The 25,572-nt window shown below is 35.6% G+C and overlaps 1 long non-coding RNA gene across 1 annotated transcript; it reads left to right on the plus strand.

The window, feature by feature from the left end:
* Positions 1-20,070: 20,070 nt before the first annotated feature.
* Positions 20,071-25,572, plus strand: LOC129003994 (uncharacterized). The gene is made up of 3 exons (XR_008491666.1): positions 20,071-20,238; positions 24,020-24,182; positions 25,420-25,572. It is a non-coding gene; the product is annotated as an uncharacterized LOC129003994 (long non-coding RNA).

The following is a 25,572-nucleotide window of genomic DNA, read 5'->3' on the forward strand; positions in this document are numbered from 1 at the left end:
TTACATAAAATTGTCTTTCAGGAAAATAAAAAAAGGTTAGGTCTTGTTAGTATCTTATTTCTACATGTCAATAGAAATCAAGATTTAATAATAACCTAAACAAATATTAAATAGGACCACAATCAACCTTTATCGGTACTAACAATCGTGCAACATAAATTCAAGGTCTTAACAGGATTTTTCAAAGTTATTTTACTAGCCCTAAATTCAAATGATGACCACTCTCATCAACACAATAATATTCCTGTAACCAAAATACAAATATATACAAAGTCACAACTAAAATAAACACACGTTTCCAAATCATAGGACATAAACACACCTCTGAATGCCAAAGAGACAACGAGGAGTTGTCCAAGTGAGGGACTTGATCCATCTGACAGCGCCACTTTACGACTGGACGGAGATTGCGTTGGTTTATTGCAACAATTTTATTATAATACGTCCACGCCGCTCCAGTTTTCACCATTGCATAGCCAAGGTTGGCAGACCTGGTGGCATTTAAATTTTAAATTATCGCTACACTAACAAGGCAGTTTTATGACGAAGGTGTGGTGTGGCCGATTTACATAGTATTTTATGTTTCTGTTAATTATCTGTGGTTTATAACTATAGTGGCCTTTCCATTCTGTGACTATACTTTGCAATAATTCAAGATTTTTGGATGCTCAAAGCATGCCTTCTTTTTCTTTCAGTGGCCATCACATATATAAATTAGCTCCATTTTTGAATCCATTTAATCCCGGGATTTTTTTCCTATCCCAAACTCCCGGATCGAGTTCCCTACTCGCAATCCCCAACAATCGCCCGGCTCGTTCTCCGGTGGTTATTTATGTCGGAGATTTATCAGATGTTTATTATGCGGCCAAACAGGTTTGTTAGCGTGTCCCGGGGCGGTTGCGATGCAACACTTATTTTTTACGAGCTGATGTTTCGATGGCGATTATTTATTTAACAAGTCGCGGCCCCCGAGCTTTCTAAAGCGAGGGAAAATCGGTGAAACGAGGGAAATCTTCGTGGGAAGTAGGGATATAACAGGCTCTTTATTAGTTTTGTCAGATAAAATGCCAAAATTAATCGTTTATCAATATTTACCCAATAGTCGCCAACAATCATCAAATAATCATAAAAGCGTATCGAGTACATTGCATCCACGAATGTAGTAATCCCGTGTAACTAGATACAAGGTGAAACTAGTAGGCCTACTGTATCACACTCCTTCGCAAGATATTGTAATAATCTCAGAGTGTCAAAGTAATCAACCCCCGTGCTCATCACATTACCCATTCTCGCCATTACGAGATGGAAACGGGGTGAAAAGTGGAAAGTCATCAGTGGAATTTTTGAAAAACCTACAGCTGCGATATCGGTCTGTAATTCTTGTATTTAATCTCCTTGCAAGTGCAATCTCTTAGGTGTCGGGCATGACTTTACAATCGTCGCACTTTGAGATGAAGGCACGAACCCTTGTAATGGATCCGGGCTTTTTGAGGGGGCGCGACTCCCTCACTTGACACAATGAGCCCTTCACGCCAAAGGTTTCTTTCATGTTTTCACAAATGAAAATACTGCACTCCGATTACAAAATGACCCCGCTTTACCATATGTCGGTGGTCGTATATCGATAGCCACAATGCACAATGGGTTTTGTCTACCTTTTTTTGTTTGCGCCATTCTCGTTAGTGTATGCTATTGACACTTTTGCATTGTTTCTTAGCTGAATGGATTGGGTCTTTTATCTCCAGTCTTTACCGGGTCGTCATTACGGCGGTATCGCACGATTTTGCTTTGTGGTTTGCATTGAGGCTTTGTAACGGCGGATCAAAAGTAACATAAAAGGATTTGAGCTGTTGATTCTTTTGGTAAAAGTTTGAATGCACCAGACTGCATTATAAAGTTTCACTTTTACCCATGCTCGTTTTTTAAATATCAAATCAATATTTTTCTTACTACTGGTATTGTTTGCCCTCAATTTGAAGTGACGGTCCAAACCATGGTCTTGCTACTATCTTGGGTTTGTTAGATGAAATTTTTGATAAATAGTGAGTGAACTAGTTTCAAAACCTTAATTTACTTAATCAGTTCTATTGGGCTAACCACCCGCTGAAATATTACGATAACTCAGATTGGATACCGCAATAATAACATACTAAAACCAAATCCTTACGTCGTTTCTTTACACGAACGATTATTCTTCGTTACTCCACACGCTTTTTTACTATTTCTCCTTAGCGAGCAGTACAAAACCTGACCCTTCCTAAAGCTTTTAAAATTAAAACCCAGAAACAAAGCCTTCAAGGTTGGATTGTCCCTGCAGTTGTCCCTGTTCCCAGAAGTAACCCTTCCCTGATTGACAGCTCCAGCCCCCCCCCCCGGGGCAATCGCCCCCACCAAAGTGCTAGAGGGTGCCACGTGCTCAACGATGGTCCATTGGACAGGAATTGTCACCCTATAGATCGCTGGGTGAAATTGCCAGCTGTTTAGTTGAGGCCGATCGATAAACTGCTTTTTCATCGACGTCGATTTTGGGAAATGAGATTATTAAATGAGTGGGTACTGAGATACTTCGAACAGTAGCTATAGCTGGGTAGCATCTTAAACACAGTGATTCTGAAAAAAATATTAACTGTGTAAAATTCCAGTTTATAATTACAGAAATGCAAACCTCTCCATCGATATTTTGCATAGAATGTACAAACTAGGCCTACAAAGGTTAATCGCTTTGAGTAGATCGATTAATAGTGCAGCATTAAGCGATTAAACTGTTTCTGATTGCATTTTTCACATGTAATATGAAACATATGAAAAATACAATCATCATAGCGTCCTTGACCCTAAAAAACACAACCTATCGATGACTTAAACAAAATACAGCCTACAATTAACTAAACAAGGTTTCCACTTATCCAACTTGCAACTTATGACAGTTGCGAGTCGTACCTCAACATATTGAAATCCCAATTAAGCGCATCTTATACTTATATCTCCATGCTAATGAGAAGTAGGATTGTTGTAAGGGCTAAACTACCCTTCACTACAACACTATCCTCAGAAACGGTGACTTTGAACTTCATCTTGAGTTTCTCCCTCTTTTGTTTTCCCTTCATTATTGAATCACTTTAGCAGTTCCGCCTTGCCCGCTTTCATGTTCTCTCTTTACCACTGTTTCCATCTTATAATTGGAGGGCGAAGAGAAGAAGGGTGCAAAGGGCTCATTCTTTGTCCCCGCCTCTTTAAACCCTTTTGACGGTGTTTCTTTTCTTGAGGTGTTTCAAATCTTTACATTTTCTTTACACATATGGAGGCTTCGCTGTTTTAGATATCTTTTGAGTTGTCTGTATTGTTGACACCTTTAATGTTTTGTATTTGTTTTTATATTAGATTTAGTTTTCTACAAACCTGTTCTGCTTCTTTTTGTAATTCTAATCTATTATATCCCTCTGTTCAATTTGGTACGATTTCTTCTGTCTATAATATGATCTCATATTCCACGATTTGCAACCATAATACTTCTACAGCCAACAGAAGCTATATGATTTCCCTAATGATACAACTGGTTTCAGGAATTGTTCTCTAATAAACAATAAGTAGGAGGAAGGCTTCGTGAAGAAATGAAATAATTGTATAATTTTATATGTTTATCTTGTACAGTTAAAATAAAATTCTATCATAAATAATTAACAGCTAGTTGTCCATTACTCCAAACCTTAAAACACACTAAATCACTCCCTCGATTTTGAATTTGAACCGTGATGATGCAGTAACATGAACTCCCGTCTGTCAGTCTAATGGTGCTATCACGCCCTGACTGATTGTTCTATAGATGGACAAGGGGGCGCAGTTTTTGGGGGTGAGTTTAAATACTCGGGAGGGTTGCCGTCTGATCTCTCTCGCAGCCTCACTATGTCACTGTAGGGGTGGGGGTGGGGGTGGCTGTTCTCATGGCGGGAGGGGAAGAATCGCCTTTGATGCGTGCTGATTTTATTCGGAATCATTCAGGCTGTTTGCACTTGTAAAGCCCTTGATGATCTTTTCGTCGGTTCCCATGAAGATTTTAGCTTGAAAGGTAACGTTTGAAATATGAATGTTCACATAGCAATGAACAGCTGATTAACTAACCAATAACATTATTTCTCAAAACATCACTCTTTATTTTGATTACGTACTTGAAACATATTCGTTCTATTTCCATAGTGGGTCTTTAATCATCCAATGATGCAATAAACTCATAATTGTGTAAATCTGTACTATTTTGATTATCTTCATGCTGTAGAACATATTACTACTTTTCCTAGTGCCGACTGCCAATGATATTTTGAATTACACTTCGCCAATGGTTGATTTAGAGCAATCAATTAATCTTCAGCGTCGGTCACGGAGGGGAGTTCCCCCACTTCACACTTAGTTACCTCTCTAGCGCCTTTATGGGGCTTCTTTCCGTCACCTGTACTGGATACCCCATAGCCCCATCCCACATATTCCTTACTCCACTCCGTTGGATCTACCACAGTCATCGCGTTATGTTCAAAAGAACGGACGTTTTTACTGATAAGTTACTCAATCGTCCTGCTACCACCAAAACAATTCTGAGCCATGAGCTTCGATGGTGTGGTATTCATTTCATATTTGGTACTGAGATATCGGTAGGACTACTCTATTGAAGAATAAATATAGGCCTTAATTTTATTGACTTTAACAAACTGTTTTGTATAATTTATAGAAGCATGTACTTCTAAGCAAATAGTCAAAAATAGAGTATCTTTTTAAGGTTTGGGTTCAGCAAATCGTAGAAATTGAGTTATGAAATAAAAAGGAGTGAGAAATTACTGAGGGGAACTATTATCTTAAAGAATAGGCATTAAATCAGGGGAATACAAACACGGAACTACTAAAATAATAAAAACTAATTTCTGCGTTCCCAAAAAAAAACTGAAGAAATACAATAAATGTTTACCTTCTTCTTTAATTATTCATCCAAGACACTCGCCGCTGTCCAGCTTCTTTGAAGCTTTAAGAAACAAGGTCTTAAAGAAAACTAGGCTTTTAGTATCCTCCTCAAGGATTCCCTTTGGGTTTAATATTTAAAACGAAACTTGCAAGTGGAAGCTTACAGAGGGCTGGGCCAAGTAGCAATTTGTAGCTCAAAGAACGTCGTATTGTGAGCTTTTGGGGGACTTCTCATTCCAGCGTCTTATTGGCCGTGGTCACGCTTTGTACCGGATTTGCCGCCTGATGGTCAAAACATGTGATTCTCATCTAAGTATTGAAGCAACTTATTATGTCCTTAATATATTTTTAATGCAATACATCCAAAAACTTAAATTTTTTACGAAATAAGCAGTTTTAATCTATTTATTCTACATGCTGTATAGCATCTACTCTCAAGTTTATTAATTTTGTTACTACTCAAATAAATTCAGAAAAATAATTGAATTCAGACCAAATTTCACTTTCAATACCCAACTGTGTGTTTACATATGGACTGTCCCATGGGAGGATCTTTCTGGAAATCGGAGGTCAGAAAAAACAAAAACCCCGCCGTCCTGTCGGGCTGGATTTGTTTAGTGTCAAACTGGGGCGGTTTTCGGAGCAATTAGTTTGGGTGGAAGGGACGTAGGCCACCTGGCTTTACTCGGAACCCTCCATTAGTTAGAGATCGATGCATTACTTGGTCTCCATGGCAACCTACACATTGTTGCCATTGGATTTCCATTGTTGGCATTTCATTGAATATCGATGCACTTGTTTTTCATTGCTACCAACGATCACATATAAATGTGATCGTCGATTGCTACCACCCTTCCATATATTTTCCATATTCTTCGACCCATTGCTTATACATCATTAGAGCTCGGTGCATTTCCTGGTTTCCATGACAACTGTTGTCATCTTTAAATTTTTACACCTCTTCTTGAACCTCACTATCAATCTCTAACAGACAATTATTTTTTTTAATTGTTTGTAACGTTCCACCCTTACCCAATTGTTGTTATACTTAACGTATTCATTGTCTGTTACTATGCACTATTAATTAATCTACTACCCTATTGTTAAAACCTATTTCGTAAAGATCGATGTATTACTTCGTCGTCATGGAAACCAAAGTAGCATTGTTGCCTCCCCTCTTTCCCTTCCACCCCCTCGCACCCAATTGTTGTAATTACATTCACTAAAATACCTCTATTGTCTTCTTCTACCTGCAAAATAATTACGCCATTGTCCTGCTGTCTTTCCGTAGCCGACTGACCATATGCGGCGGGTAATTTGAAAGAAGAATACCCGGGATTGTTTTCACAATTAGGCTCAGATTCAAATGAGAGAATAAATTAGTGCTAAGCGCAGTAATCTTCTTACCGAAAAGCTTTTCTTGAATATGCGCATCACAATTCAAAATGTCGGCTCGCTTTTGCTCTCTGATAGTGTTTTGTATTTTAAAAGCAGTACAAATCCTGTAACGCATCCGGATGTAAGTACGCATTTAAAAAATGTTTATTTATCTTGATAAAAATCTTTAAATTTCTAAAAATCCTTTTTTAGTATAGTTATACGCCAAATTTAATGATTTAAGGATAGGGTTCTGCAACAATTTGCTGTTTTTAACTTTATTTCAATAGATTTTTCGGGAATTTGAGATATAAATACTTAATTAGAGATCGATCCTTAATCTAAGCTCTACTACAACATACGTATAGTTTAAATTTTCACTTCCAGACAGCGTTACAAATTCCCCACCACTCCCTGGTAATAAAATTACGTGCTAAAGCACTGCAGCTCGATACAAAACAAATGTCCTCAGACTGTCACGGCCTGTAATCCAACCCAGCCTCACGACGCGATAAAACTCTGGACCTTGACATTACGACGGTACGTTACGGGAACATTAAAATGTCCGGGATATATCTGGAGTAACCCGATCCTTCCAGACGTTGTCGTTGCTTACCCAGCCGTTGTTTACCTTGTTTACCGATAATGGCCCGTTTATTTCAGGTTGTTTATTGGTTTAGGAAACAATAACATCCGAGCTGTTGGATTAGGGCGGACATGTGTTTCTGTGTCGTACAGATTCCCAGTTTATTGTCCTTCGTTTTTGTTAAGGCATGTCAGGGATTTGTTATGTGAACATAAGTGTTGAAATTTTCATATTTTTTTATTCGTCTTTGTATCTGTAAATTTTAAATTATTTTAGTCTTTTGGAATCAACAATATTTTCTGACGCCAATGTTTTCTTACAATGCTTTTAAAATAGTATGAAATGAGTGAAAAAGTCCTCTTCAAATTACTTGCTTGGTGTCTGTTGACTAAAACGTCTAGGTCAATACACTCACAAAATATAAAGAACCAAAAAGAAAACAAGCCCTAAAAGACAACCCTGGGGAACTCCCACTCAACTTATTATGTTCCTGTCCTAGTTAAGTTGGTTTGTGTCTAGTCATAATGTTAGTGCCATATAAGTTGTCTGGTATACGAAGAACTTGTTATTGCCTCTGTTTCTGTTATTTTGCACTCACTTCTGTGTTTGTATTAGGTAGGTTAAGTAGCAAATATTCCATAGAAGTCTCCCACTTACAGATCTACAAATATACAGTACTTCTTCCATAGTATCTATATAGGTAATACAGTATTTAGATTTATGTGATATTTTCTCTTGGACCAGATTCAGGCATTCCTTTGTGTTAATCTGTTACTTTACTGTCGTCTATACTATGTTTGTGTTTGCGCCAATTGTTTGTGAATTTCATACATTTGTTAGACTATGTTGTACGTTTAAAATACCTTCCGCAGATGTACTCTTTTTAATCGTATACGTCAAATATGTGAAACATTTATTTTGTAACCAGTTATATTTTGATATTCACGGTGTTTACATTTCATTAGAACCACCAACCAAATTTGACATTTACGAGTTAAATATTGTACATATGTACAAGACTTGTTGCATTGTATACTTTTAGTATACAATGTAACAACCTTTTTTTAGGTCAAGAATAACACAAATTGTTCTTTTTCCAATTTCCACTGAGTCTGGAAAAAATCATTGTTTATATTTAAATAGCCTAAGACAAAACCAGTTAATGCATTTAATCTTACATGTTAGAAGATTGTTCACAACACTATTTTTAAGTATGATATACAAACTTTTATACATCTAAAACATTCTGCATTTGTTTATATATTTATTTCTATTTAACCATGTTACATTATTTTACAATGACTTAATTTATTGTTGTTTCTCTGTTCTAAAATATCACAATACATCTATGAACGATATTTATTGAGAATTTTCTATATTAATTCACTTTTTTGGCTTATTAAATAAAACATATCACTACTTGCAATCCTTTGTTATTCCATGAAGCAGGGTAAATTATTTATAGCTGATTTATATTTCGTGATAAGTCAATGTTGTGTTACTCCCTTCATATTATATACGTTTCGTTGTACATATACTGCTAACTGTATAAATAATAATATAATATTGGATTTATTAAAATATACACTTTTTAATAACTACCTTTTGTATATTTTCCCCAAAATCTTGTTATATTAGTGACTTATCATTACTGTAGTTTAAATTAAGAGTGGAGGTAAGAAGTGTGATCACAGTAATAGCATTTCTACACTTAGATTTTTAAAAGAGTTTGAAAATGGGGTGATGAGGAATAAATCTATAAACTGAACTTACCAGAAGATACTTTAGTCAAATCAACAACATTTTGACTAACACATACCAAATTCTAACACTCCCAAAAAAAACATAAAATGAAATCGTATATTTTTTACGTTGATTGGTTAAATGCTGTATATTTCGTTTAATAGTATTCCTATAATCATTTTTGTATCTGCAATATTGCTGTTGTAATTGATTTACACTTCTTCAGTGTAACAATTTATGATTATGTTGAATTGGCTCAGCTTATGCCGCTTTGTGAAAATTGGTTATATAAAAACAAATGGTACTTTTATCTGATAAGTAAATTTAAATATTTACTCTACAACAGTATTTGAATTATTGCCACTGTCTTATTTTCACATTCAATTTAATGCAAAATTTTGATTTTTACATAAATCTGACATGATTTTGTAGTTTAGAAGCCACATTAGTCAAGTCCTAAATTGTGTACAGAATATTTAAAAAAAGTTTATAGAAAATGTTGATTTGTAAAATGCTAGAGAAATCGAGAAATGTTAGTTTAGTTTGAGGATTACTAACTTCGAACCGAACGTTTGATAAGTTTGAGGTAAAAACAAACCAAGACATCAAGGTAAGCACTTCCACTGATAATTACAGTTTTTATCCAGTTTAAGTGAAAACGTTATAATCAGTCTTGGGGTGTTTTTCGATTGGAAAAGTTAGACCCATCAATCTTGGCCGAGACTTAGAATATCAATCAAGTTGGATCAAAGTTTACTTGACAACTTGGCACTGACCGATGAGGATAACTTATCTGACTTCTAGCAACAGCGGACTACACCTCATTCAATAGCCTAATCTATGCTTACAAAAGTCAAATACCATTCACTGACTCACTGATCACTGTATCTTAAAATCTATTAGGCATAAAAACTCAAGAATTGGCATGGAGGTTCCAATCAACCTCTAGGTGTGCAATAAGAAGTGTTCAATCAGGGTTCTGCCCCAATGGATTTTAAAGTTCACATGTTATCCTTATGGAGAAAAGATTCGTTTACATTAGAACACATGAATACGTTTGAATCTGCACTATTAACTAAGGGATAATAGGTATTTACATTATTTTTCGGGCTTGAAATAGTTATTTGTATAACTAGTGGTGAAAGTAGCACTTTGCTGCACACGAGAGCAATGTTTTTGCACGAGCCGCAGGCGAGTGCGGAATGATCTCGAGTGCAGCAAAGGCCTATTTCACTCGTGTTACACATTATATTTTTCCTACAGTCACTATAAAGCATATCAATAATTAGTCTTTCAAACACTATACAACACGTTTTTAGGTTCAGCTGGCAACTCAAATGGTGCCCTAGAGAAAGTAGTACCCGCGGTCCGTATCACTCTGCTATTTTTCCTCGGCAAGAAATGTGCTCCGCGTTTTGAGAATATAGTTCCGTATGTTTTTGTAATTTGAAGTGGTTTCCGCGCCTAAAAAAAATGCTTTAAAGGTATTTTCTTGTTTATTAAGATCGTAGGAATGTTTTAAAAACGTTGAAAAGAAAAGTCCAGAAAGTTCAGAAATACCGAAACTATACACAAGAAATGACAGGTTAAATCGTAGTTATAATAATCAATCAGCTGCTCATAGTATTACTATCTTTAAGTGTTGCCAACCTATTTCCAAGCGTACACGGATTACGTGCATAATAGAACCACGCTGTTTTGTGTTGTTTCGTTGGAATCCTGATGTGCGGCAAAGTATAAACCGTACGACAAAGTATAAACCGTACGGCAAAGTATAAATATGCAGCAATTAGCAGCTTTCTGTACTATAAACAGTACAAGGAAGCCAACTTTGTCGGGTGACTGTAGGATAAAGTGTTTTACTGCATACCGGTAACAAATTTTTTAATAGTTAAATGAATGAGATAATCAAGATATCTTTTTGTCACTACTCTATTTGTTTTGTTGGGAATTTTAAGATCTGCGTGTTCTCTACAATTTATTTCATGTGTTCAGAATGTCAATGTCAAAGGAAAAAAAATATTGGCTAACGAGTTTAACCTTTTATATTTGAAGGGGTGGTCCCTGCCTTCTCCTATCACTTAATAACTATTATTATTTTGTTTGCCTATCAGATTAAACATTTAAATTTTTAATTGAAATTCTTGTTAGTGAAGCCCCGACGGGTTTGCTAGCAGGCTAAAAAATTATAATATTGACGAGTTTGATTTTTAAACATGAAATGGTGCATTATACTTTTTCACACCTTAGTTCCTTAGTAGAACAGTCAAATTAATAAATATACCCCCGTTGCAGCAAACATGCAGTCTACACGAATTTGCCTTGTTGGATTTTCAATAAAATATTTCTTTTATACTGTCAGAATTATTCCCTATTAAAATAACACCAGGGAAATGAGTACTTGGGTTGTTGCTACAGGGATGAATAAAGTGCGTTTTTATATAGGCTATCCTACATTTGAATGAGTGGTGTTTTTGGCCTCTTAGTACACCAAAAAGAAAAAAGGTATAGTTAATCCCGCTTAGGGATTTCACATGGACCATTGATATATAACCTGCTCATGAACAATAAAATGCATGTAAAGGTTTGGATGTTAATGGGAATTTCTTTTCACTTTAATTTACTCACATTTCAGTAAACGAGCATAAAGTTAGTTGTACTGTATTGCTCATACAAATTTAAAAGCTAATTACAAATAATTCTATTTAATTTTTCACAGAAAAATGTTATGGCACAAATTGTTATTAAACGTTAGAATTCTCCCACTAAACGACTAATTGTAATCCACCCATTCGAACGTGTAATTTGCTATCTTTTGCAGCTCTGATAAAACTTACAATAACTCAAACAAAATATGTAGTACAATACATAGTCAACTTTTTCTGAAGTCAAGATTATAAATTGCAACTAATAATATTTTCATCGTGAATCTGAATCATTAATCCACATTTAAAAACGTAATAAATGAGTAGCGCATAACTATAGCTTTGTCGCGATGTATTTTTTTACTTTATGTGACATAACTAGTACAAAATAAATATATCTTGTGTAGTTTATACAACACTAACGAAAATCGTACTAAAAGTTATGTTCTAATACATTTATTAAGTTTGGTTTTTGGTATTTAGGCCTACAAAGCTTAGTTATTGGAAGCAATAGTTCTTCCTACACTCGAGTTATTCTTTGGTCGCTGCAAATTCAATTCAACACCAAGCTTTTGTAGTAAAATTAAAATTGGCAAACCAAAATTCGTCAAGTATTGAATATTGAACGGTGCTTCCTCAATGTTAGTAGAATTCCTCTATAGAGCCAGGGTTCTACACAAAAGACAGGACCACATAATACGACCACGCAAGTCACGATGTGGCGGCGAGAATAAACAAATACAATAAATACTGAGTGATGATGACCGTTCAGATTTGAATAGGCGTGTTTATAAAAGAACATAATACACGGGAACGAGGCACGTTTTACAACGCGCTGCTGCCTAGCGGCCAACGCGATAACTAGAACTAATTAATTGCAACTCCTCCCACCAGAGTGTGTCCACGTCGAATTTAATCAGCTGTTGTTTATTTGCATCAGCTGTTGTTTATTATTTGCTGCACGTGTGAATGCAATTACAGATTTGAGGTTATGTTCGGTTCGTTTGCGATAAATTGAGGAATTATGTTCATTTGAGCACGAACTTGGTGTCGAGTGCTGTGAAATATTGTATAGGGTATAATTTCAGGTAGTAGTGGTGGGTGAATATGAAGTGTAAATTTCTGTTAATTGTAGGGTGATGATATTTGAAAGTTATTAGTTGCCTTTCTTGTAAAAAATACGGAAATTATTGCGATTATGGGGACCAAGAGTACCATAGTATTTTATATATCATTAGAAACTAGATTTTTACCTGAAAATAATGGTGTAAAAACTTTTCTGCTGTCACAAAAACTGAATGAACTACGATCTACGATCGTTTGAATTTTATTACTGTAATGCCTCTTGTCTGCTGGTCTTTGTCGCCATTACTGTGAATTGACTAACACAAACATGAACGATTGATAGGATCGTCTAGGGAAGAAGAAGATGCCTAAGAAGATGACAAACATTAAGTTTATACAAAGAGGACAAAGAGGTAGAGGCATTTGTAAATTCAACTGAACGTTGATTGTGAACTACCTAATCAGTTCTTATATTATTTAGACATGTGATGTAGGTAGGTTAGGTGTTATGCGGATTCCTGACTGTATTAAGTGTTTTGAAGTTAGGTTAGATTAGGAAGGTAAAGACAGTGGCGGTTCTAGGACCTTGTCAAGGGGGGGGGGCTTGGGTGGTGTGGAGCACCCACCAATAAAGCAGGGGGGTCCGGGGGTCCTCCCCCGGGAAAATTTGAAATTTTCTAAGCCGTTTGGTGACTTTCTAAAGCCATTTTTAACACCTGAAACCGTGCCCAATTGTCCATAAACTCCCTTTTCACCTGTTGTTTGTCATGAGCAAATAGACATTTAAAAAATTAAACTATGACGATTGCATTCATGAATTTCAAAACACACTGTAGACTACGGCCATATCCTCCTAAAAGCCGTTGGGTGACTTTCTAAAGCCATTTTTAATGTCTAGAACTTTGTGCAAAACCTCAAATTTACCCATTTATTTGTCATGAATAATCAGAAATTTTTTTACTAACTATGACGATTGCATTCATAAATCTCAAAACATATTGTAGGCAACGGCCATATCCTCCTAAAAGCTGTTTACTCACTTTCTAAAGCCATTATTAATGTCTATATCTGTGTCCAACTGTCCAAAAACCTCCCATTTCACCTGTTATTTGTCTTTGTTATGAGTAAGTAGACATTTAAAAAATCAAACTATGTTGAACTTGCATTCATGAATTTCAAAACATAGGCCTACTGTAGAATACGAAGCCATATCTCCTATAAAAGCAGTTTGGTGACTTTACAAAGCCATTTCTAACGTCTAGAACTGTGCCCAATTGTCATAAAACCTTCAATTTCACCTGTTATATGTCATGCAAGCCAGTAGACACGTTTTTTAACCTTACGTTTTTCTCCATTTCATAGATCTGTCACAATATGTATAGTATCGAATTCAGTAATAGTATTGACTATATACACTTAACACTAGTGTTTATATAGTCAATGGTAATAGGCTACTGGTGCTACCGCTGATTGCTGATTGATGCCTGTGTAAAGTTAGTGGCTAGCAGACAATTTGAAAACTAACTATGGAACATCAGGAAATCAGCTGTTTCACCGTCCTCGCTCGGCGCCGGGGCCAACGTTGGTTAGTTTACGTTGGCCCCGTCGGCGCTCGCCTTTGCTCTAGCATGTTAACAGCTGACTGCTGTGAAAATTGGATGATGCGTACAACCTTCCATAGCGTGATATTGTTTTATTCTTTGTGCTATTGTCCACAAAGTTTATCTATGTGCAACTTAATACTACTCCTGCCATCGCTTTTTAAGTTTAATAAAAACTACATTGATGTCTGTTTTATGACATTGCGTGTTTTAAGGACGAAACGTACGTTTAAATTTATTTTTCCAGGGTCCAAGGGGGGGCTTTAGCCCCTGTAGCCCCCCCCCCTTGGAACCGCCACTGGGTAATGAATCGAGTTGTTGATTTATGTTATCTCCAGACTGTTTTTGCTCTTTGTAAAAAGTGCTATTGTTTTTCACCATTGTTTTCAGGTAAAAATCTAGTTTCTAATTATATCTAAATTACTATGGTACCTACTCTTGGTCACCATGATCGCAATAACTACCAAAAATACAATAAATCACGCCCCAACAAACAAAATAGTACGTACTCAGTAGTATTTTGAATTTTCCTGATCATACTTTATACGTTCGGTTATAAATCTCTGCTTTGTACATAATTTAAAAATATGTTTATGTAAACTGGATTGAAATGGATATACATGTTCCAATGTTCTTACTGAAACTGAAACCACAGACATCACGTATTCTTATTCTGTATAGTTTATATAAACATTGTTTTCTCAGTAAAATAATGCTTGGTTTGAATCCGTAAGTTTTTAAGTCAATATTTTACAACCCAAAAAAGCAATAATCCTGTTTCAACGTTGTATTATTATATTTTTTGAAAAGCTACATTATTCTTTGCAGTTGATTTTATATTCAGAAGTTATTTTGCTTTTGCTTTTTCACATTCATAGCTTTTTACTAAATACACTATATTATGTGTTTTATTCAAATATTAATATAGAATTACGTAATGCAATTTTTTCAACTTGTTTTTGACATTAAAGCGTAGTTAAACTACTCTTGTTTAGCAAATTTAAACATGAAACAGACCATTGTATTTGAGTTCGAAAATGATTTGTCGCGATTTTTCTCACTTTTTATATAGTCGTTGATGCCCGTAAGCATCCAGTTCGCTATCGTTTGTACATTTATATAGTTTACAGCATGCAAAGTAGTAGCTTAACTTTAACCATCAATGTAAGTAATTTTCTAGTTTTACGGTAAATATTCTCATACAACAGTAGGCAATACGAAGTCTCGGTTGTTCTGTAAATCACGAAGGTTCTGAGAGACGTCTTGGCACATCTTAATAAAGAGACTCACCCTCTAAGTCAACAACCGCCCCTATCTACTGGGGCTGCCACTGGGAAATTGACGCAGAACTGTCGCTGAAATGACTTTCTCACCCTGCAAAACATCCCGTTTCTGCGACAAAATTGGAAATCTGGCAGAAATCAGTTTGTGCGAATTTACATCGTACAGTGCAACTCTAGGTTTATAACTTCCTTTATAAATTGAACAATAATTAATCATCATACATTAGGCTGCTTTGTACAAACTTCTGCAAATAGCGATCACAGAATATAGCTTACATTGATAACGAAATATAAGTTTAACACAAGACTTTGTATTCATCATATGCAAATGAAAAAATAAAATAAATATACTGTATGTAGTGACCTAAAAATAAAACAACTACTATTTTATCGCGAAACTAATAAGTTATTACTGCATTGCCAAAGCTGTATCTATCTCAACTTAAAGAGAAGATTAGCATGTATTAACACACATTAACGCATTCAGAACAAGTCAAGAATCGCAAAAGTTATTTGGTAAGCGTATTACAAATATCCATATACCATATACAATACAAAAATGTTTAAGTAGAATCATGTTTAACACGCTATAAAATGTAATATTATATCTGTCATAGACAATATGGCATTTTCCTTCTTTTTGGAGAGATAACCACATTTTCTGAGCAGTTCGGAGGGAATAGAGTAAGTGAGAGGGGAGGGGAGGTAATGTACTTGTCCACCAAAATCCCCAAACGGCAATCATCTGAAAAATCAGATCATACAGAAACTCTTGCTCCGAGCTATTGCCAATTTTCAACCCGAAGTGGAATGAAAGTGGGCCAAATTGGATTCCCTATCGGCCTCTTGATGGTACAAAATGGCAGCAAAACTTAGATGTTGGGTGAAGACAGCGTGCGTTAAAATTAGGTTGTCATAGATTATCATAGATTGTTGCTTAACTTGATAGCGAGAACATAAGTTTAAAAGGCTGGCTTTTCAGAGGAAGGAGATTTTATTTGTAATTGATTCCCGTGATACAACAATGTCCATCTTTGAACGAATCAGTGATACTTACAGTATTTAGTATAAAAGTAGCTTATACTGGTTGAGGAAATATACACACAATATCGCAGCGGTTTTGGTAAATCCGAGTCATTGTAAACCCTCGCTTTTGCACTGAAACTGTAGTACGAAACTGTAAAATGGAATACAAATAACAATTAGCTACATTATTAAAAGAATAATGTCCCTTGCATACATTTGTTGGCTATATGATACACTGCGTAACAGCGATATGGGACGCGGTAAGATTTTTTTGTCCTTTGTATCAGATTTTCCTATAGAAGACCCGGGTAATTTGGCTGGTTGATAAATTATTTTATACACTTATGCATGGGTAATTTTAATATAAATAACTTCTTGACCAGCATCGTACGTTTTATTGAATTACCTGAAAGCACAAAAAATACGTCAAATAACACTTGTAATAATACATTTACACTTATACTGTTTGCTCACAATACGGTAAATACATATAAAAGATTGTAAGTGGTGATCGATTTCGATTGGACACTCCAATCATCATCACCCAATAGGCGAATCTTATACATAACAATATAAATGACTATTCAACCTTCTTGTGAAGCAAAATAATAAACCCTCTTAGTAAGTCAATAATGACTTCCTATATTAAAGTACCCACAAACCGGACGTTGGCTCTTGGCTGTGATGTCGTTTCCACGTATTCTATTTATCTGACATCCCATGCCGATACTGGGACTGAAGGTTCTGTGTTCTCAATCATCTCGAGGTTATCGTAATGGTCTTTACTGCAGACCAAGTCATAACTCTGATCAACACTGATGCTTTCAGAGATTCCCAGAATGTCAACGAACTGAAATCAAGAGCGTCTGTTAGAGTGTTGAATTCTTTCAAATAATAATAAAAATATAAAAAAACACGTAACGAGGAAAATTAAACATGTTATGTCTGAGTGGTGAAATATTTAAATATGAATTATGTTGATGGATAATGCACTTTGAATCCTTTCTGAAAACAAATTTTGAATGGTATATAATTCTATTGTCTTTGGTATAATGCTTCTTTACACTTTTAACTTAAATTTGGTCACAAAAAGAATATAACATTTAATACATTTAATTTGTTGGATAAATAATCTAATGTAGTCATATTTAAGATTAATGTAACAATTTAAAAGAAATGTTGTACTGTATTGTCATTTTAGCAATTAATACCTAAATTAAGTTACATTTAGTTATAACAAACGAGCACTAATTTACTTCAAATTGCTATTTACATTTCATCCCCTTAGCATTTTCCTTATTCACCAAACCATACTCTTAAAACAATGCAGATGATACGGGTGGCGACGTCCTGTAATCCAGCTACACTACTAGGAGGTTACGAATTGTGGATATTTATAGGCATGCACTGTGGATGCGATACTCCCTGGTGTGGATTAACGTCCGCACGAGTGAGTACTTACTACGACTATCCGCAGTAGGCCTACTATCCTGATAATTAGACCAATTCGTATATACCAAGGAAAAATGTGGTTCGGATCCCACTATACGCTGTAGGTCCCTTAGTTGCCATTAGCTGTATGGGCTATTAATTAACAAATGTGTCTAAGGAATGTCGGTCTTAGTCACTAACAAGACTACAAGATCGCACCACTCATCCTACACTCATCTCCATTCATACTTGGCTTAAAATACCTACTATGAATGGTCGCCATTTCATTGAACAGTATCTAACAGTTACAGTATCTTACTCTATATAAATTTGGGTTTATGAGAGCAAGTAGTAGGCCTTTTCTAGTATTTAGTTTCCATACCATGGTGTCCAAGCAAATGGAATTCTCAGCTGCTATAATGCTAATAGCATCCGGGAAGCTTCCCTTCGCGATGCTTCAAAATCAAAATTTTTCAAAATCAAAATCAAAATTTTATTGGGCCATTCAACATTTAAGTAATAGGCTAGATCACAAATTATAATCCTCTTGGGTCCTCTTGACGTACAATAGTCAGTCCATAATAATGAAATAAAAACATGCACAAACATCATGCAGAAACACTAAAATATATATAAAAAAAATCGGTCCCGCGTCCAGGTCTTACCATGAGTACTACGGTAATAGCTTATTCCCTATATGGGAAATTCGCTAATAAGTAAAAAAGATTTATACCAAACATGCCATGCAAGAACAGGCTGCTATAAATCACTTTATTCAAGTCCAATCGTCATTGGTGAGAAATCTGCTTCGTTATACTCACTTAGGCTATAGAATGGGTTTTCTAAAAGCCAGTTTTTAATGATTTTGGCAAATTTTTGACTTGGCAGCCGTCTTACCTGAATTGGTATTCTATTATAAAATCTGATACCTGCAACAGGAAAACATTTCAGTACTTTGTCAAGCCTGCATCTAGATACATGCAAGTTGCCACAAGTTCTAGTGGAATAGTTGTGCACATTTGAGTTGAGAATATAAACATGCTCATTTGATTTAATCGCTACAAGACACTGAAATATAAATACATTGTATACAGTCAGAATCTGACAGGCCTTAAATAGAGGCCTGCAGTGTGCAAGATGATGAGATCCACACAGCACCCTCAGCGCTCGCTTTTGCAAGTGCAAGAGAAGAATTTTATAAACCTTTGGTGAGTGACCCCACAGCCTAGTGCCGTAGAGTATGTGGGACTGGAAAAAAGCAAAAAATGCTAGCCTGACAAACTCAGAAGGATTGTCCAATTGTAGGCGTCTCAGAAGGTATATGACCCTGCTAAGCTTCACACACAGATTGTCTATATGATTCACCCAAGTGAGCTGAGGGTCCAGTGTGAAACCCAACAGCTTTACAGGTTCATTTCCATCTAAGTTTGTACACAAGCTAAAAACAATTTCTTGAGTTTTAGATTCATTAAGAGACAATTTGTTTACTCGAAACCATGCTGAAGCAGTATCAAGCAGGTTACGAACTGAGGACTTAGCTGTTCCCCAGTCTGAATGACTTGAAAAAAGAGTTGTATCGTCAGCATAAAATATAACATTGCCTGATACCTTGTAGTACAGATCGTTTATGGCTACAATGAACAAGAAAGGGCCAAGTATTGACCCTTGAGGCACTCCATGAATTACATTCAAAGAGAATGAAAAACAACCATTCCAATCTACCACCTGCTTTCTTTGACACAAATACGATTTTAATAGATTCAAGGCAGTACCTCTGATTCCATCCCATGTAGCAAGCAATGTATATAATACGTAAATATTCGGGATTAAGGTATAACCAACGTATATGTATTAATGATACAGATAATATACATATTATATACCAATATGAAAATACGGTTTCATCCAAAATAAATTTTGCATAAAATACTGTAAAATGAAGAAACAAAGTGTAAATTTTCACCTAAATGTTGTTTTGAGGGCATAAATTAACTTTGGAGAATGCAGTAAAATAAGTAAAGGTATTGATGATACAGATAATATATGTATTTTATATCAATAGAAAAATACGAAAAAAATTGTAGTGTTGTATTTATTTCCCTGCATTTTTTCAACATCCTGTGTAAAATGTATTTGTAACACATACTGTACTATAATATTCATAGATGATGAACAAAATATTCTTCCGCGCGAGATACCCGAGTCTCTGCGTTTTCTTAGGTTCGACGATGTTCGCTGATGCATTATGGGAGCAAAACAGCGGGGGTCGGCATCCGATCCGATCCGCCACCGCCATATTGTATGTCTTTGTCTCACAACTCGAACTCACAACAAACGTTGTCCTTGTGGCTGTGTTTAGTTAGACTAGAGCATCTACTTCTGATTTTCAGTGTAACACGTGAACAATTCGTTGTTTTGTTATTATTTACTTATTAATTAGGTCTATTAGTTACTTTTTACTTTATATTCTTTAAGATTTGCGTTACATCTTCGACTTTTTAACTTCAGTGGCGATTCGACTAACTTGAGTTAAGGTAAGTTACACAAATTATTATCGTTATTGTAAGTTATTAAGAGATTTAGCATATGTTTTGTTAATAACTCGAATGGTGGTAATCTAATTTAAATACTTTATAAGTGGAAATAGGTTACAAATTGAGTTAGCCTTCCTAACCCCTTAAAAACTCTACGGATGGAGGCTCTTTAGGGAAAAATTAGGCTGTAGTTTACAAAACTAAGGAAGCCAACTTCAGGAGATAACCTAGACCTAATTCATTGCAATATGTCCTTGGTCTGAACTAATTTAGCTTGGAGACAAGCTAGGCCTAGGTCTACTTAACAAATACCGTAGCTAAACTTATGCCTAAGTTACTTAGAACCTGTCATAAGTTAGCCTAGGCCTAACTTACAGTTAAGACTAAAAATGATGTTAATTGGTAAGTTTATGTTAAAATTCAGGCCTAGTCTTGTAGGCAGATGAATATTTTAAGACCAGAAGGGGGTAACTTAACTTACAGTTCCGAAGAGAACCTGTGATCTGTGAACAGATGGATGACTTAATGATAAATATCTTTGGTAAGTTAAATTAAATGTTTATTCTTCTTCCCAATGTAAACATCAAATTGACCTATGATTTGTTTTGCCTACGTTTCTATCGATATTAACTAGCCTATAAGTTAAGCATATTTAACCACAAGCAAAATATAGCCTGAGACGGTAACTTACTAGCAAAATATAGCCTAACCTATTTAATGAAAAAGCAACAAAAGAAAACATAAAGTTCGCCTCTTAGGCCTATAACTTAAGTATAAGCTAACTGGGAAAATTAAAGTCAATGCAATATTAGCCCTCCGAGTGTCACGCGTCATAAAAATGACGCACAACACACTTTGTGTAGGGTCACGCGTCACTTTTATGACGCACAAACATCGTTTACGGCGAAGGCTCTATGACTGACTGAATCGGATTGAACTGGATCGAGTTAGGTATCGTTCTTTCCGTAATATTCTAAGCTTTCTCCAGAGGTCTGTCTCTAAGCACTATTCATTTTAGTTCCGAAAATATTGTAGCAGACAGCTGACGTGCGTGTATTTGTAAACAGCTAGGTTCCCCCGGACCGATGACTGATGTGTTTTATTACGTTTATCATTGTTTTAGTGTTAAAAATCAAAAGTACCTAATACGTGGTGCATTATAAGAAGATTTAAGTGGTTTTGAAGTGCTGGTTGATGATCCTGAAGAAGTAGGTAGCCTAGTGATATTGATGTAAATTATCAGCCAGATTCCTAGCTATGGTTAGGCTATGCATTCTTAGCTAAACGCTATGTACTGAAATCCGTTTTTCGCTCATAACTTATTTATTCATTGATAACTTACCTCGCTATATGATTATATATTTGTAATCCTCATTAAATTTAGAACAAAGTGGCTATTTTCAAATATTTATAGGCCTATAATTTATACAATTTCATTGAGCGCGAACTTATTTTTTTTTTGAAAATTTTCGAAATTATATTTTTTTTTACCTGAAAATTTTTTTTTTGAAAAAATGTTCCTTATGTTTTATATATAATATTGAAGCCCATGATTTTCCAAACAAAATGGTATATAGAACATTAGAATTGACATTGTTTTAAGCTTCTCAGATCCGTTTTAATAAAACCTTGCAAAGGGGCCAAAAATAGGTGGACATTAAGGCCTAAACTATGGACACTCGGAGGGTTAAAGTTAACTAAATAGGCCTAAACTTAGGCCTAGGCCTATGTTAATATTTAAAAAAATTTATTGATAAATCGTTATTGATCTGATAACTTAATAAGATCGCAGGTTCTCTGCGGAACTGTAACCCCAGAAGGCTGCAGCTTTATAATTAGGCCTACGTCCTTCAAAACTATCGAAAGGAAATGTCAAACAAATAACTTAAGGTGCCGCATTTGCGATCAGTAGGTTATGGTTAGGTTAGGTTTAGCTACCGGTATGTTTTTTTTTTTTTTGTTTACGATTAACTTAGGTCTAACTTATAAAACAACATCGCAGCTACGTTTAGTAATAAACTTGAACGAAAGTTTGCATAAGTCAAGAGTAATTTTTATCAAGGCTTGGCACATAATAGCCTAGGGTACGATTTATTTATAGATGGCACTTTGAAGGGTAACAACGCTATCAAAATGTATATCAAATATGCCTATGACATCACAGCTGTCTTTCTAAGATCTAGGGATGAAAGTTTTAACTTACCCAGTACCGCGGTTAAAAATGGGCCCTGGTCCAGGGGCGCAAGAGTTTTTTTTTGTTTTGTTGGGTGCGCTAGTAACAGACACTAATTGGAAAATATCTGAAACCTCCTCACTTCGTCTTCCACTCATGACTCATCACTGCCACTGTTTGCATATTAGGCCTATCATTAACTATACTTAATCGTCTGTCTTTATTTGTAGGCTATTAATTTGTTATGTCCTTTTTTCATTATACTCAATGTCAGTTGCTTTTGTCAAATGGCGAGAAACTTATTACAGTATCAATTTGTTAGCAAGTAAAGATACTGGCCGTGTTTTTGCTTATGATTTTATTTACGTTTGAAGAATGTTATTTTACGTTGTAATATCACACCCTTTTTCTGTGAAATGAGCAAAAAACCAAGTGGCAGTGAGTTTAGAAAGAGGGCGACATAAAAGATTCGTACGGTAAACGTGTTACAAAAAGTTCCTAAAATAAGTAGCCTAGTTTTTATGGTCATTAAAATCATTTAGGCCTAAATGACAGAAAGTGATGTAGGTAAATCTGAAAATGAACTTTGATGACGTTAAGTTATTGACGAGTTGGCCAAAAAAAAATGTAGAAAAAACCAGCCATTTTACGGTATTGACTTTTTGGAGTTTTAAATGTTTGCAATTTAACTTATATAAATTAAAACTATGTTTAAATTCACACTTTTTTACTACTAAACCAATTTTACTTTTAAGAACGCACCATTGGAAATATAAGTGTGTACGGTATGTAAGTAACAGTTAAACTTTAATTGATGGTTTACGTTTTTAGTTACTAAGCGGGTAATTCAATTAACAATCAAAAGTAAACACAATGAGTCTTCTTATATTTGTTAGGCCTATATTGCAGATGCGCGAGCAACTCATAAAATGTCTATATTCATTTTAGAATTCAAATCAATGTCGGCAGGGTGGGGGGGCTATGAGCGCAACTATGACTTGGGCCCATAGCGTATCACATAACTGACCGCGGGCCTGAACTTACCCCCGAGTGTAGATATAACTTAACCTAAAAATAAAGAGGAGTGCTGAACCTGCTAAGGGAAAAACTTAAGAATTGAACTCACAGTCAATTGTGTATAAAATATAATTTGCCCGTTGATTTTCAGTGGCGTAACAGAAGGGCCCGCAATGCGGGGTGCCCGGGAGCTGGGTGGGGGCGGTGGGCAGAGAGACCCACTAATTTGTTTAGGGTACCACTCTTTTCATGATTAATCTGTTTGATCATTGTATCGGTGGTAATGTATGGAATCTCGAACATTTCTTTTTCTAAATGCTGGGCCCAAATACACTACTTTACTTCTTTGCATTTGCCCGATTTCGAGCAACATGTAGGCTAGGCCTACACTAGTTTATTATAAATGAAGGTCCTATAATCTAAGCTTCTTACAAACAGATTTGTAAACTTAAACTTTTCTGCCATCCTTGTTGAAAATAATAACATACCGTACTTTTAAACAAAAAAGCTTTTTATAAAACACCAGACTTGTTAAACTAATATAATAGTAATAGAGGTTGAAGAGTTAAGCATTTTTATAATGTGTTTCAGGTCAGTTATCTTCGCACGGTTGGCGGGGCCAGTGTTGAGGACTCAACAAGACGGATCCTTGAAAGACTATTCAAAAATGAGCTTGCGAGAGAATTTAGTTGGGAAGGAAGAGGAGGAAAGAAGTGGAGTCTGCAGAACTCTGCATTGGTGCAGTTGATTTGCCGTAAGTTTTTAACATTTGGTTTATGATGTTACTTTTATTTATTCTTTCAATGATAGGCCTATATTTGACATTTATTTATTTTTCTATAAAGTCAACTCAACCAAAGTAAGTAATTTATTTTTTAACCCTGTTTTTACCATCATAAGTTTTATTATTTAGGTAACTAATAATTGGTATGTACATATACGTCATACAGTAGCCTACATTAACTTCATACCCCCACTTGAAAATGCCATTCTGGCGAAACATCTTGTTATTCTTTACATACATTTTTAGCAGTATGGCGTAAAGTTACGTAACAATTATTAGTCAATAAAAAGGTTCAGGGGCTAGATCAATGGATTTTAATTATATTAATTTATCATCTTATAATTAATTAATCATAGGCTATATGATATTAATTTATGATGTTAAACAAATTTTTTGTCTGTAGAATGTACCGTACCTATCCTTTTTTTCTGCACTGTACTCTTTAAACCTCTTCAATACTTTGATTTCTTGATTGCAACTTGTTAGTTTAGCTAAAAAAGAAACGATTTTGCTTAACACGTTCAGTGCGGCAGGCATTCCAACAGGCGCTCGCCAATGGCGGCGAAGCCCCGGCGCGGTGCCGTTCCAACAGCAAACGCAATTGGCATTCAAATATTTCAATCTGACGAAAAACAAAAGAGCAGCGGCGATTGTACTACGTTACCCCGAGATTGAACGTAGTTCCCTAAAACACCCAAAGGTAGCAGCACTGCCTGGATCAGTAGTCAGTGGCTTTGTAATATGGCTTGAAGAGAGAAAATCCCCAAAACCGGTACAAAAGCATTGTCAGACGGGATTTTACAGGAAATTTTAGTACCAACCTACACCAAAATAAAGCTTACATTCTAAGCTACGGGCTAGCAACGATTTTAACGTTCCCCGGCAATGGCTGAGCGCATACTGAACTAATGTAGTGGGGGTTGCGCAACTACATCAATTGATGTAGGCCGCTCGTGTCGCGACTGCATCAATTGATGTAGGCCGCTCGTGTCGCGACTACATCAATTGATGTAGTCAGCACTAAACGTGTTAAAAAAATGTTAAAAATGAAAACGTTAAAAATGAATTAATCTAAGTTTTGCCATCAAGAAAACAAAGGATTGATTACCAAAAGATATGTTGCTCTAAGCGTGAATCTTGTGCGTACCCTAATATTACCTTATACACAGGAATACAGACATTGACACAAGTGTGAATTTTGTTTCAGGTGTAGTTCGTCAACAACACCCGTCCTCATTCGATCTCACAACGTTTGAGAAAAAACCAGCGAATGGTTACGCCAAGCAGGAACAAGGATTTATGTCAAAAATAAAAATTTAGGCCTACCGCAGATGATCAATTAAATAGTTTTTTCTTGACA

Source organism: Macrosteles quadrilineatus, unplaced genomic scaffold, assembly GCF_028750875.1.
Source record: "Macrosteles quadrilineatus isolate MER2022 unplaced genomic scaffold, UCM_ALF_1.0 Scaffold_9__3_contigs__length_116548681, whole genome shotgun sequence".
NCBI classification, from domain to species: Eukaryota; Metazoa; Arthropoda; class Insecta; order Hemiptera; family Cicadellidae; genus Macrosteles; species Macrosteles quadrilineatus.